Genomic DNA, 14,208 nt, shown 5'->3' with positions numbered 1-14,208 from the left:
ACAGGCAGGCAGTCATACATACACATACACACACACACACAAAGGGGGGAGGGGGAGAGAGAGAGAGAATACATATGGCAGTTTTACTGGGACAGTTTTGCAGAGTCAGATTGCAGAGCGAACAAGGTAGACACAGGTGAAAAACAGGAGCCAGAGAATGAGAAGGAGCTAGAAGATTAGAACATGGTCAAAGTTGGTTTGAGGCCAAGCAGAGCAATTCCGGCAGAAGCCAAGAGAAGCTGGATTGAGTCAGTCAGCTTGGAAGATTAGATTGTACGGAGGCTAGAAGCTTCAATGCCTAGGCTTAGGGATGGCTAGAACAGAGTAAGAAATGCTCTGGGCTCAGCCCAAGTCTTGCCTTCACATGGCTTGGGTAAGGCTCTCATCTCAGCCCTTGATCCGAGGAAATAAAGTGACATTTATACCAGTGTTTTGTTTCTTTTTGAGATAGAGTCTCCTATAGTTCAGTCTGGTCTTGAACTTGCTGTGTAGTAGAGGAGGACCTTAAACTTCTGATTTATGCCTCCACTTCCAGAGTGCTGGGCTTATAGATGTGCAGCATCACACGCAGTTTCTGAGCCGCTAAGGATCGAATCTGAGGCTCTGTGCATGCTAGGCAAGCACGTTAGTAATACAGCCAACCCCCTGACCCTTACTCTTCAGTTTATTAGCCACTTGGACTGTTGTTTTTTTTTTTTCCTGAGTTACTTTGGACTTGGTTTTACTTTCATAAACTTCAAACCTATGAGAAATTTGAACAAATGGTTATAGGAAACATTCTCCACTCATTATTTCACAATGTTTTGTCTTGCTGTTTGAGAGTAAATTGTAGAAATATATATGCACACATGTATGCTTAGATGTTCTCACTTAAACAGTTTGGAGGTAAAGTACTTTTGCAAAACCTTCTGTAGTGGTTTGAGTGAGAATGGCCCTCTTGGGCTCAAAGGTTTGCATACTTGGTCCCAGTTGGTGAAGCATTTGGGGAAGGATTAGGAGGCATGGCCTTGTTGGAGGAGATGTATCACTAGAGGCGGGCTTTGAGAGTTCAAATCCCAGGCCATTCTTAATCTCTTTGCCTCCTTCTTGCAGATCAAGATTGTAAGCCCTCAGCGACTGTTCTAGCAGCATGCCTGCCTGGGCCAACTTTTTCTTCTTTTGAGTTAAGGTTCTTTGTGCAGCCCAGAGTAACTTCACATTCACAAGCCTCCTGCTCAGTCACCCAAGTGCTGAGATTTCAGGTTTGCCCTGCTATGTCTGGTTTCACTTTAGGACTAGTTTACGATGAGGTATACAACTTGAGAGGAGCCAAATGCAAGGGTTGGCGGAGCATCTTTGCCTTCCCTGAGGGCTCCGTCTGACTCCTGACACCTTAGCATTTGCCTACACAGGTCCGAAAGGTCCCCCACTTAGTGCATTTTGTGGAGCTCTCCCTCCCCCCAAGAAAAAGCAACTTGAGGAAGAAGGGTTTGTTTTAAGGACACAGTTGGCAGAGTGCGTTCCTACCATGTTCAACCCACAAGCTTGGTTGCAAGATTACCTGAGCAAACAAGGTGGAAGTCAGTGAACGTGGAAGTCTGAATCTGGACGAGCCTGAAATGTGGCCAGAGCAGATATACAGGCAGGAAATGGGACTCCTGGTCCCAAGCGCCGGCTGGAAGCTTTAATACAGGAGGTGATGTCACACTTGGACCTGTCTGGTGAAGACGTCTTCCTTAGAGGAAGCATCTGTTGAAGAGGCCTTGATGATTTATAAAAGCATCAGGCTGAGGAACTGCTTGTTGCTGCTCTTTAGCTGGACTCTCCAGAACTGGGGTCTCTAGTTGTGACTGGAAAATTTGGACTCTTCTTGCTTTTTTTTTTTGGTAGCCTCACTAGATGTTTAAACATAGGTGTGTCCTATGAGTGGCTGCTGAGGAAGCTAGAAGGATCATGAACTATGTATTAATACTGTGTACTGGGAGTTTCTTGCTGGCATTGGATTGCACACTCATGCAAGCTCCATGCAAGGAATCTGGAAAATTCGTGCTCGGTCACGCTGGAGATAGCTCTACCATAGCACATCCTCTCAAGGAGCAGGCAAGCAACAGGGAGATGGTCCTGCAGCACCATCTGGTGGCTAGAAAGGGGATAGAACGGTGGCCACATTGACCTAACTGGTGAAATACATTATTTCCAGTCAGCTCTGGACCAGAACTTTTGTTAAACACCACAAAAATTATTAGATGAAAAACAAAAAAATAAAGGCATAATTTTTATTATTAAACTCATCAAGCTGTAACACTTCAATTAATATAACTTCAATAAAAAGACAAGGTAGGTAATAGAAAACTGCCCAATTTGTTCATAAAACTCAAGGGGAAGTTGGAGTGTAATGGTCACATCTTCATATTAAATGCTCTGATGTAATTTTGAACAAATTCCATAAATATGAATATCGCTTTACTGGAACACATGAACTTGTTTCTTTTTAAAATACATTAAAATGTATTTAATTTAGCTGAGGTTGGTGGCACATCATGTAGTGTCTGACATTTAGGAATCTGAGGCAGCGGGTTATGAGTTTGAGGTCAGCCTGGGTTACATAGCATATTCCAGGTTAGCCTGAGCTACAAGAGGAAGACTGTTTTTAAAAAACCCTTGGGAAAAGGTCCATTATATATTAAATTGCTGACTTTGCCTCCTGTGGGGATAATGTATGTTTTGAAAAGCGTGGCAAAGAAATTGGCTCACAGGGTGGATTTAACACATCCTTAGCATTTAAACAGAGTATTAATTTTAAAACTGTATGTAGAATGAACAAGTCAGGCTACATACATTTTCATAAGTTATCTCTAATCCTGGAACAGACAACTTGAGTAACTTTTATCCAGAATACATTTTCTCTCTTCAGGCTATAACTTGCAACTTAATTGAGTATTTCTATCCCTGTCTGGATCTTAAATGAACGAGACTCAAATTATGATGTATTTATTTAGCTTTAGCGCAATTACTGGGTAAATCACCCCTACTATAATTCTCTAATGCTAGACTGGATACTTCCCCAACTCTGCTCCCAAAATACCTGCTCTTTGAGTCTCTCCAGGTTATTTCTGCTCCAGCGGTCTGTCCTGGAGGACCCTTTGAGTCTGCCATCACTGCCTTTCAGTGTTCCGGGTCCCTGGAGTCTAATGGAGATCCTCTTCTTCTCCCTTCTTTCTCCTCCATGTTCCTTCTCCTCTTGGTCCCTGCCTGTGACCCCCACCCACCCGGTAATTAAACCCTGTCTCCTCCTATTCTCCCCAGTAACTGGCCATCGCCAGTTTTATTTAAACTATAGTTTTAAATTGGGGAGCAAGGTTGACCCAGCAATGGCTGGCGTATGTGGGAATTCTTGGGGCAGCCAGATCTTGGAGTTCAGAATTGAGCATTTGAATACACAGGAGCACCAGGCCAACCCCCAAGCAATACTTGTTTTGGCTCTTAGATAGTATTTGCCACTGAAAAATATGTTGCATGAAACCCCCTTTTTTTTAAACAACTTTTTTTAGATTTATTTATTTATTTATTTAATCCAAATGAATACAGTGTAGTTGTATAGATGATTGCTGGGATTTGAACTCAGGACCTTTGGAAGAGCAGTCAATGCTCTTACCCACTGAGCCATCTCGCCAGTGAAACTCTTAATGTAATTGAAAATACTGAATAATTGAAAGTACAGGAAGGTAAGTGACAAGATGAAGCTAGGGATGCCAGGGACTATACTCATGAAATCTCAGCAACCTACTGACTAAAACATGGGCTGATCACGGATGACACAAATAGGACTGCTAACTTGGATGGGGTTGGGGTGGTGGGGTGGCCCAGGAAGATGCAACCCTACATGAAGAACTACAGGCTTCTATCAGATGCCAAGAGGAGAAACAGTCTCCACCAGGGAAGAGCACACCCACTGGCTATCTAATACCGAGTGGTCAGCCCTGAGAAGCATACATATACGTAACATCATACAGACTGAGCAGGTTGTGTCTGTGTGCTTAGGAATATATATGTATAAACATATACGCATGTAATGACAGTTAATAAAGAAAGGGGGACCACTTATTTGAAAGGGAACAAGGAGGGGCATACAGGAAGGTAGGAAGGTAGAAAGGGAAGGGGACGATGATGTAATTAGATTATAATATCAAAAAGTAAAGAAATAATAAAAAAAGATATAGCTGTTAGCTCACTTCCTTAAAATGTTTGAAGGGAGGGATCTTCTAAGTGAAGAGTCTATTTTAGATCTCAACAGACCTTCCCAGTAACTGTGACATCCCAGCCCACAACTGTAGCTGGTATGAGCGGGTGCTGTAGCATTACATGGGGGAGTGAATATCCTAGATTTTGAGGTTTTTATTTCGTTCATTTTCTGTCTCAGTAAAACACTGCGAGGCTGATGCTCACTCAATGACGAGGTAGTGGATCATGTTGGCTTTCCAGATGGAATACAGGAAGGAATGGTATAAAGCAGCATTGATTTCCAGGGGCTCAGAAAGCCTCGTGTGAAAACTGTGCTGTTGAAAGTCGGGGAATCAGAGCAAAGTCAGATGGACTCTATGACCTCATTGTTTCCTCCTCAAAGTCTGAGGTAAAATACGGCTGGAAAGAAAAAAAAAATAGCTGACTAGACTGGGAAATATCCTTCCTTGGGAATTTATTAGAAATATAGAATTCAAGTCCAACCCTAGGCTTCCTCTGTCCATTCTACAAGATTACCAGGTGACCTGTGAATGTCTTAAAGTTTGCCGGCACTGTCTTAGAGAATGTTGAACAGACACTTTAGATAGAGCTGCTGGGGCTGGAGAGATGGCCCAGAGGTTTTGGAACATTGACTGATCTTCCAGAGGTCCTGAGTTCAATTTCCAGCAACCACATGGTAGCTCACAACCATCTGTAATGGAATCTGATGCTGTCATCTGGTGTGTCTGAAGACAGACGGCGTATTCAGGTACATAAAATCTTTTAAAAAATATGCAGCTGCTGATGTACCATGAGTGGCAGTTTCTTCTCTCAAAAAGCACATTAAGTCAGTGGTACCCATGGTTGGATGAATGGATGAGCAAATTGGGGTATGGTCTGGCTTACTTATTGTCCTGTAGTGGGACTATGGACAGAGTGATTTCTACAAGGGACCTATCTAGTTCATGGTCAGATGACTGGATTTCACTGATCACCTCACTTCACTGTTGTGGCTAACTCCATGCACACCCTCCCTTTTTTTATTATTAAAAAAGAAAAAAACCATGATGTTTGCTTGTTCTCTGTGTGTGCTTGATGCCCAAGAAGGCCAGAAAAGGGTGTTACCTCTTTTAGAACTGGAGTTATAGATAGTTGTGAGCCACCATGTGTGTAGAGAGCTGCGATGCACCACACCCTAAGATGGCGCCGGCCTCCGCCCTCCGCTAGCCCGACGGCGAGTGCTCTTGAAGTAAACAAGTCCTTACTTGGTTATGGGCTGAGTCAACTGGCTTGCTTCCACTGTGTGGGGCTGTAAGATAGCGCCACATGGCTTTACTTGGGTGGCTGACCATACAGTATTTAACCTGTGGGTTGGCTTTCCTCATGGTCAGAAGATTGTTCAAAGGTTCCTGAGTAAACTACATGAGAAGAGCTCGAGTGTGTGTTGCGTCATTCTTGCTGGTCGAGGGTGGTTGCGACACGTGGGTGCTGGGGACTGAACTCCCGTCCTCTGCAAGACAGCCTGTGCTCGAAACCACTGAGTAGTCTCTCTCCCTAGCCCCTTTATGTGACCTTTATAAAGAACTGGCCAATTATTCTGCAGGATGTCAGTGTGTGTGTGTGTGTGTGTGTACATACCTGTGAGATATGTTTCTTCATCTAGCCTTGATATTAGAGATCCACCTGCCTCTGACTCCTGAGTGCTAGGATTAAAGGTGTCAGACGCCATGTCTGTCCCACACAATATCATTTTTATAGTGTGTCCTGGTTAGTTTCATGCCAGCTTGATACAAGACAGAGTCACCTGAAAGGAGGAAACCTCAATTGAGAAAATGCCTCTATAACATCCAGCTGTATGGCATTTTCCTACTTAGTGGTTTCTGGGGGAGTGCCTAGACCATTATGGGTGGTGCCATCCCTGGGCTGGTGGTCTTGGGTTCTATAAGAAATCAGGCTGAGCAAGCCATGGGAAGCAAGCCAGTAAGCAGCATCCTTCCATGGCTTCTGCATCAGCTCCTGCCTCCAGGATCCTGCCCTGTTTGCGTTGTCTTGCCTTCCTTTAATGATGAACAGTGCTGTGTAAGTGGAATAAACCCTTTCTTCCCCAAGTTGCTTTGGTCATGGTGTCTCATTATAGTACTAATCGCCCTATGATATAGTGAATTGTGAATAAGATGATCTCGTACCGTGTGCCTGTTCTTCCAGCGGCTTTTCTGCTGCTGTGATGAAATACCACGGCCAAGGCAACGTGTGGAAGGAAATTTATTTGGACTTAGAGTTCCTAGAGGGTTAGAGTCTATGCTGGAGGAGCAGAGGCACGGCAGCAAGTAGCAGACATAGTGGCAGGAACGGGAAGCCCAGGGCTTACACTGTGAACTTGAACCAGGAAGGAAAGAGAGGAAGCTGGGTGTGGCTTAAGTCTTTAAACTCTCAAAGCCCGCCCCCAGTGACCTACCTCCTCTAGCAAGGCCACACCTCCTAAGCTTTGCTCACAGCACCACCTACCTGGGACCAAGTCTTCGGCCACCTTATGCTATGGGACAAATCTCATTCAAACCACTAAGGCTTTCTTGCCCATTTGCCTAAACTGGCCCAGTACTCTCGAGCAGCGTTCTCAACTTGTGGGTCGTGGCCCCTTTTGGGTTTGAGAGGTCACCTAAGACCATAGGAAAACACAGGCATTTACAGTTATGAAGTAGCCATGAAAATACCTTTATGATTGGTGTCACCACAACCCGAGGAACTGTTTTAAAGGGTGGCAGTGTCAGGAAGGTTGAGAACCGCTGCCCTAGGGGATCTCAAGGAACACTTTCCTCCCTAGCTAGAAGGAGACTGTGTGCTAGTTAGCTTCTTATCCCTGTGACAAAATAGCTGAGACACAATTGGAAGGGAGGAAAGGTTTCAGTCCACGGCTGGCTGGCTGGCTCCACTGCCCGAGCCCGAGGCAAGGTAGGAGGAGGGAGCGGATCAGAGCCTCACTTCCTGTCAGCCAGGAAGCAGGCAGAGAAGAAAGGACGAGGGATGAGACACATTCTTCAAAGTCTTTGCCCCAGCGATCTTCTTCCAAGTTGGCTTGACTTCCTAACAGCCCATTCCATAGCAGCTAGAGCAGGAAGCTCAGCAGGAAGCATAGAGAGCAGACAGGAAGCAGGGCAAGCTTTTCACTCCGGAAGCCACCCTCCTCCCACTGCCCACCACACCGATACCCCACCGGCCAATACTCCCCCTCTGCCAATACCCTATGCCCCACCCTAGTGTCTCCTACACGTCACAAACAGCGCCACCAACTGGGGCAAAATGACTGAGCCTGCGGGGGACATTCCCATTCAAACCAACACAGGGGCTTTCCTTAACCTCTTCTCTTCCAAATTTTCTGCTTATAGTTGCCGCCACCATTTTTCTTTTACTGCCACTCCTGGACACCGAGTATTCAAAACAGTTTACAAATCGAATTTTCTTACGTGTTGGTAGAAGGCCTTTTTTTCTCTGTGCTCCCTTTACCCTTTAACAAATTTCATTTTTAGTGGTAGTACATGGACTGAAATAAATGTATAATTTAAACAAAATTATAGAAACTCAATGTAATCAAATAGCCTAAGGTGTTCACTTTTTTTTTTTGCCAGAAGGTGGCAGCAAAGCTACGGTCAGACCTTGGATGAAATGTTTAGGTGTCATCACTCAATGGAAAACCAAACCAAACCAAATGGAAAGCAACACCAAGAACAAAGTAGACAAACAATGGGGTACCACCTGCTTATTTTATTCATAGTTTCATAAGTCCTGTTTTCATAATTCAGTGTTGTTTTTAAAAGCTCTAAAGTAAGCACAATCCTTACCCCTTATCTCCTAAACATGATAAAAACGAGTGGTTATTACAGTTATTTTGAGTCAAAGACTTTTTTTTTTTTTTTTTTTTTTTTTTTTTTTTTTTTTTTTTTTAGACAGGGTTTCTCAGTGGAGCCCTGGCTGTCCTAGAACTAGCTCTGTAGATCAGGCTCGGCTTGAACTAGAAATCTGCCTGCCTCTGATGCTGGGATCAAAGGTGTGTGCCATCACTGCTTGGTGAGTCAGAGGCTTTTACTAAAAATTTTGTGTTGTATTTCTTTAGTGTGTGTGTGTCACACATACACACACACATATGCACACGAATGAGAAAGGGGGGAGAAACAGCACAAATATGTGTGCCCATGTCGCCGTAAGCATGTGGAGGTCAGAGGACAACTTACGGAAGATGGCGCTCTCCTTCCACAGTGCGGATCTTGGCAAGTGCTGAGCCGTGTCTCTGGTCCCATAAACAAAATGATTTTATTTAATTACTTTGTGTTTTGAGAGTTTATTCAGAGGTTCTATCAAGAGATGAAAGCTACTGGTGTACCCTTGGCCCTCCTCTACTGGGGAAGGTCCAGCCAACAGAATGGATTTGGGAGGGATACCTGGCTAGCCAGCCTGATTAGTCAAATCAACAATGGCAAACAACAGAGTGACAGATATCACAGCCAGATCACTCTCACATCCTATTTAATTACTTAGAACACCCCCCCCCCACAAGCTATGAACTAATGGTACACAAAATCGGCCTAAGCAATTTAAATGATAGATTGAGGTCGTTTTTAGTTTCCTCTTTAAGAGCTCTTTCAGCTGAGCAGTAAATTATAGACCACACAGAGTCATGTTCATCATGATACACTGTCCATCTGGCTATGTTTGTAACTGTTCCTGGGGAAGTATTCTTAGTGCAGTTGAGAGCTCTTCTTATTTGTCAGGTTAGCTGTCTTAAGAGATAGTCCCGTGATTGGCATATGAGGATTCACAGCCTGCCTGTTGTCACTCCTGGCTCTGCTGACTCCATAACACAGAACCCCAGCCCTTGCTGACATCACTGGTGTACACTCACTTCCTGTCCATCAACTCCTTCCACAGGGTCACCTTATTGTCTCTGCTTAAGACAGCAAGGGCGCTAGCTGTGATAGATCAGGCCGTGTCTGGCTCCATGTAGCAACCTTGCAGTAACATACTGCCCAGGTCCAGGTGAGTACTCCACCATCCTAGTAGCAGCTGGCCATGGTGCTGGTTAAAAGACAAACTCAGTGGCACTGAACTCCGTGTCACGGGACTCCAGCTTCTGATTCTCTGTCTATTGCTTGTGTTCCTCTTACCACAGCACTAGACTCAAACTTCTTGATATATTAGATTTCTGGCCCTTTAGCTAGTCCAAGTACCAAGTACCAAGACAGCATGATTGCTTGTAGTGTGAACATTGCTGATCTGAACTTGCCCCTGGCCTTCTGTAGTGTAGGTCAGCTGTGAGATGGTTCAGTCTGGGCTCTCATGGGTCAGATTCAGATCACAGTGTGGTACGCCCAGCACACAGAGTTCAATGAATGGTCATGTCCCAAGTGCTTGTGAATCTCCCAGGAGGTAGTTTCCTCTTTTCAGATAATGTTTTTGGTCACAGGAATATGCATGATTTCTGAGGATTATTAGTCATGGAATGGACCCAGACTAATTTATATACAGATTTCTTTTTTTATTAGATGTTTTCTTTATTTACAATATCTCCTTTCCCAGGTTCCCCTCCAAAAAATAAAATAAAATAAAATAAATAAAAACTAAAACAAACTCCTGTTCCCTCTCCTCTCCCCCTGCTCACTATCCCACTCTGCTTACTGGCTCTGGCATTCCCCTACACTGAGGCATAGAACCTTCACAGGGCCAAGGGCCTCTCCTCCCATTGATGACTGACTTGGCCATCCTCTGCTATACATATGTTGCTGGAGCCATGAGTTCCACCACGTGTACTCTTTGGTTGGTGGTTTAGTCCCTGGAAGTTCTGAGGGTACTAGTTAGTTCATATTGTTGTTCGTCCTAAGGGGCTGCAAACCCCTCAGCTCCATTGGTCTTTTCTCTAGCTCCTTCATCGGGGACCCTGTACTCAGTCCAATGGGTGGCTGTGAGCCTCTACTTCTGTATTAGTCGGGTACTGTCAGAGCCTCTTAGGAGACAGCTATATCAGGTTCCTGTCATCCCACACTTGCTGGCATCCACAATAGTGTCTAGATTTGATGACTGAATATGGGAAGGATTCCCAGGTGGAGCAGTCTCTAAATTGTCCTTCCTTTAGTCTCTGCTCCATAGTTAGTTTCTACAAATCCTTCCATGGGTATTTTCTTCCCCCTTTTAAGAAGGAACAAAGTATCCACACTTTGGTCTTCATTCTTCTTGAGTTTCTTGTGGTTTGTACTTTGTGTATTCCGATTTTCTGGGCTAATATCCACTTATCAGAGAATGCATACCATGTGTGTTCTTTTGTGATTGGGTTACCTCGCTCAGGATGATATTCTCCAGATCCATCCATTTCCCCAAGAATTTCATAAATTCATTATTTTTAATAGCTGAATAGTACTCCATTGTATAGATGTACCACATTTTCTGTATCCATTCCTCTGTTGAGGGACACCTGGGTTGTTTCCAGTTTCTGGCTATTATAAATAAGGCTGCTATGAACATAGTGGAGCATGTGTCCTTATTACATGTTGGAGCATCTTCTGGCATACAGATTTCTTATGACCCTTGGAATTGGCTTTGAGAATCAGCCCACACTTGGGCACACTGAAAATTTTGAGACCTATCTGAGGGGCAGGTTGCTAGTTGGAGTCCATTTGGGTACTGTGCTACAAGAATCAAACAGCAGGAATGCTGTTCCCATGAGAGCTGTCCACATTGCTGGCACTAGAGTTGCATTGATGGCCACTGGGCCTTTGATACGGCAGCTCCAGGCTGTTTCCCACCTTTTCTCCTGGCATTGGACTGACTGAGTCAAAGGCTCTATTAAGCTAAACTTTCCTTCAACAGTACTTTCAACTTAAGATACAATTAAAAAAATGGAATTAATGCTCAACTAAAAACTTCACAGTGTTATATAAGTTCTCACAGTGGTATGCCACTTGGTGTCAAATCATCCAACTTATTTTCCAAAAGGGAAGATACTAAGGTTAGTGATCAAAATCAATCTCTACTGATGTCATTATGATTGATATGAGAAATATGGGGCTAAAGAGGTGAGAGAATCCTGAGCAAATGCCCCTGTTTTCTCTCCTGTTCCAAGTTTCAACATTCCTTTACCTGCTGCCAGCCACCCAGTACAATATCCCCTCCCTCCTTCCTCCCTCTCTCTCCCTTTTTCTCTCCCTCCCTCCTTCTCTCTCTTTTTCTCTCCCTCCTTTCCTACCTCCTCTCCCTCACTTCCTTCCTCCCCCTCACTTCCTTCCTCCCCCTCACTTCCTTCCTCCTCCTCACTTCCTTCCTTCCCCCTCACTTCCTTCCTCCCCTCACTTCCTTCCTCCCCCTCACTTCCTTCCTTCCTCATCTCTTCCTTTCTCCCCCCCTCTTCTTTTTTCTTTATTGAGCTCATTATATACCAGGATCTGTTTGAGTTATTAGAATAACTATGACCAAGACAAACAAGGACCCCACTTTATTTTCTAGAATACACTATGGGGTGGTGCTACCTAGAAGAACCCTCTAAGATGGTAGAAATCAAGTTCAGGCCATAAACTCTGAATGATAATGATGATTATTTACCATGGAACACAGTACAGTATCCCTCAGTAAAGGGCTCCAGTTCATCTGACTGTTGGCAGGACTGGACTTGGAAGGTTTCTGTTAGCTTTAAAATTTTGTAACTCTGTTTCCACAGAATAAAATTCCACAAATTCCTCTGGCAACAGAGCTTCAATGCCCAGTGTCCCACTGGTTTTAGAGTCAGGACATTTCATGGAAACACTCAAGAAGTAAGCCGGGGTCTATGGCACGATTTCCAGTAGGTGCAGAGGGTACCCAGTGCAAAGATGGATGCCTCAAGTCTTAAGGACGCCTCTCTCCATAGGAATCTCAGCTAAGCAGTGGGCATGTCTTGAGGGAAGGATAGACTTGCTCATAATCAGACTCAGGAAACTGCACATGCTGGATGTCTGAGTTGCAGGGATGCCTCGAGTGTTTGGATGGGAAGATGTAGCTCTTGGACTTACGTTGCAATTTGAGGTCCTGGTGTCTATCTCAGAATCTATAACTTACTCAGAACACTTTCATTAGACTGATGTTGAGCAAAATCTAACACAAACCTATTTTATAATATGATATTGACTAGAACATGTCAATTATTGAATCCCAAACTGAAAATGAAAACCAGTAGTGGTCATATACTTGAAAAACACTTTCTATAAAATCTCCCTTTCCTCACCCTTGGGAAGTTGAACCAATACAAGTTGGACTGTGGAAGACAAACAGCTAACTAGACCAACTCACTGTGTGATGCTATCAGCCATATCCCCACATTCAAGTCCTTGGTTAGAATGTGATATTTACTTAGAAAGATCTGCTAGAAGTGGTTTTCATTTTAGAAGAGTGGATGGTAGAGAGAGTGCACTTTGGTAGAGATACACACACTGCCCAGCTTTGGAAACCCACTAAAGCCTGTTTGGGTGGAGCCTGAAACAATCTGTCTGATTATTTGTCCTTGCTAAGTGGTGTCTGAAGCAAATCTGCCTTTGATTATTAGTCCTTGATGGTCACCATTGTGTCTGTGTCTGTGAGATTATAAACCTTAAATATGTTGTTAACCACATGCAAATGCTGGTCTAAACCTATTTTCCTTGAGATCAGAACAGGCATCTCAATTTGGATGGATTTCTTGGGTGTCTTCTCCCATGTACAGATACCTGCCTTGTTACTTCGTGAAGAGACCAGGCCAGACAGTTCAAAACCATTCACTCTTTCTCTCTTCTGCTCACAATGACCAGTGACAATCACTAGGAAGCCATTTTCACACTATCATTGTAGAGAAGACAAAATCAACAGGTCTTTAGACAAGTTCTCTAGGGCTTGCCTACTTGTCTCAACTCACTTAAGACTGAGAGGGACGCCTGTGGGCAAGCACAGGAAGTTCATTTGATGCCCAGTTGCTCTTCCCCTGAGAGGGTCAAATGTGTCAGTAGGTGCTCCATGGGCCATCCTAGAAAGCAGAGGATGCCCTTGAGAAAAAGGACAAAGAACACGTCTGTGGAGGAGAGAAGGTTGACCTTGGGGATTTCTTTAAAGAGAGCCCAGGGTCTGATTGGGACACATAGGAAACGCAGGGACCCTACAGAAGCATCATAATCTCACTTGGTTTGGGGCAGAATTATACAGTAGAAATGTTATGTTATTATTTTTAAGATTTTAATTTAGCCATTAAGTAGAAATGAATTGAAAAATTTTATTTTGTAGTTTAGTCACATCTTACATTCTCAGTTGCCACATGTATTAGTCAGAGGTCTCGAGAGAAATAGCTGATAGAATGAGTATATATATATATGAATACATATACATGAATATATATACATATGAATATATGTTTGTATGTACGTGTACATATGTGTATATGCATATATGTGTGTATATATACATATGCACATTTACATTTAAAGGGGATTTAGAGTAGCTTACAGGCTGTGGTCCACCTAGTCCAATAATGGCCATCTCTCAGTGAGTAAGTCCAAGAATCCTGTAGTTGCTCAGTCCACAGAGCTGGTTGTCTCAGCAGGTCTTCAGTATCTGTCATAGTCCTGAAGAGGTAGGCTCCAACGCCAGTGGACTGAGACTGACAGTAAGCGGGCAAGCAGAAACAGAAGCTTCTTTCTTCCTTGGCTTGTATGGGCTGCTATCACAAGGTGTGGCCCAGGCTTAAGGGGGTCTTCTGTCCAAAGACGATCCAGACTTCAGGTGAGTCTTCCTCACAGGTATGCCTGGTGACTTCATCTTAGTGAATTCCAGATGTAGTCAAGTTGGCAACCAAGAACAGGTATGACACTCTGTTACTGTATTAGATGATGAAGATCTCTATAGCAGCTGCTTGATGTGCCATGGTGTTATTGTGCTCTCTGGATCAGTTAGGTCCAATTCAATCCACTGGTCTGACTTACATGGGTTAGAGACAACTTTCTTTCTTTCTTTTTTTTTTTTTTAAACTTG

The 14,208-nt window shown here is 43.8% G+C and overlaps 1 long non-coding RNA gene across 1 annotated transcript in view; it reads left to right on the top strand.

The window, feature by feature from the left end:
• The first annotated feature begins 9,111 nt into the window (after positions 1 to 9,111).
• Positions 9,112 to 14,208, top strand: part of LOC116083498 — a 12,327-nt gene continuing 7,230 nt past the window's right edge. Inside the window, exon 1 of the long non-coding RNA XR_004115750.1 lies at positions 9,112 to 9,228. This is a non-coding gene — a long non-coding RNA (uncharacterized LOC116083498). The remainder of the gene's footprint in view (positions 9,229 to 14,208) is intronic.

The sequence above is a fragment of the Mastomys coucha genome, unplaced genomic scaffold (genome assembly GCF_008632895.1).
Source record: "Mastomys coucha isolate ucsf_1 unplaced genomic scaffold, UCSF_Mcou_1 pScaffold8, whole genome shotgun sequence".
NCBI classification, from domain to species: Eukaryota; Metazoa; Chordata; class Mammalia; order Rodentia; family Muridae; genus Mastomys; species Mastomys coucha.
Note: the sequence above shows the minus strand (reverse complement) of the source record. Positions and strands in the feature narration are given on the sequence as shown.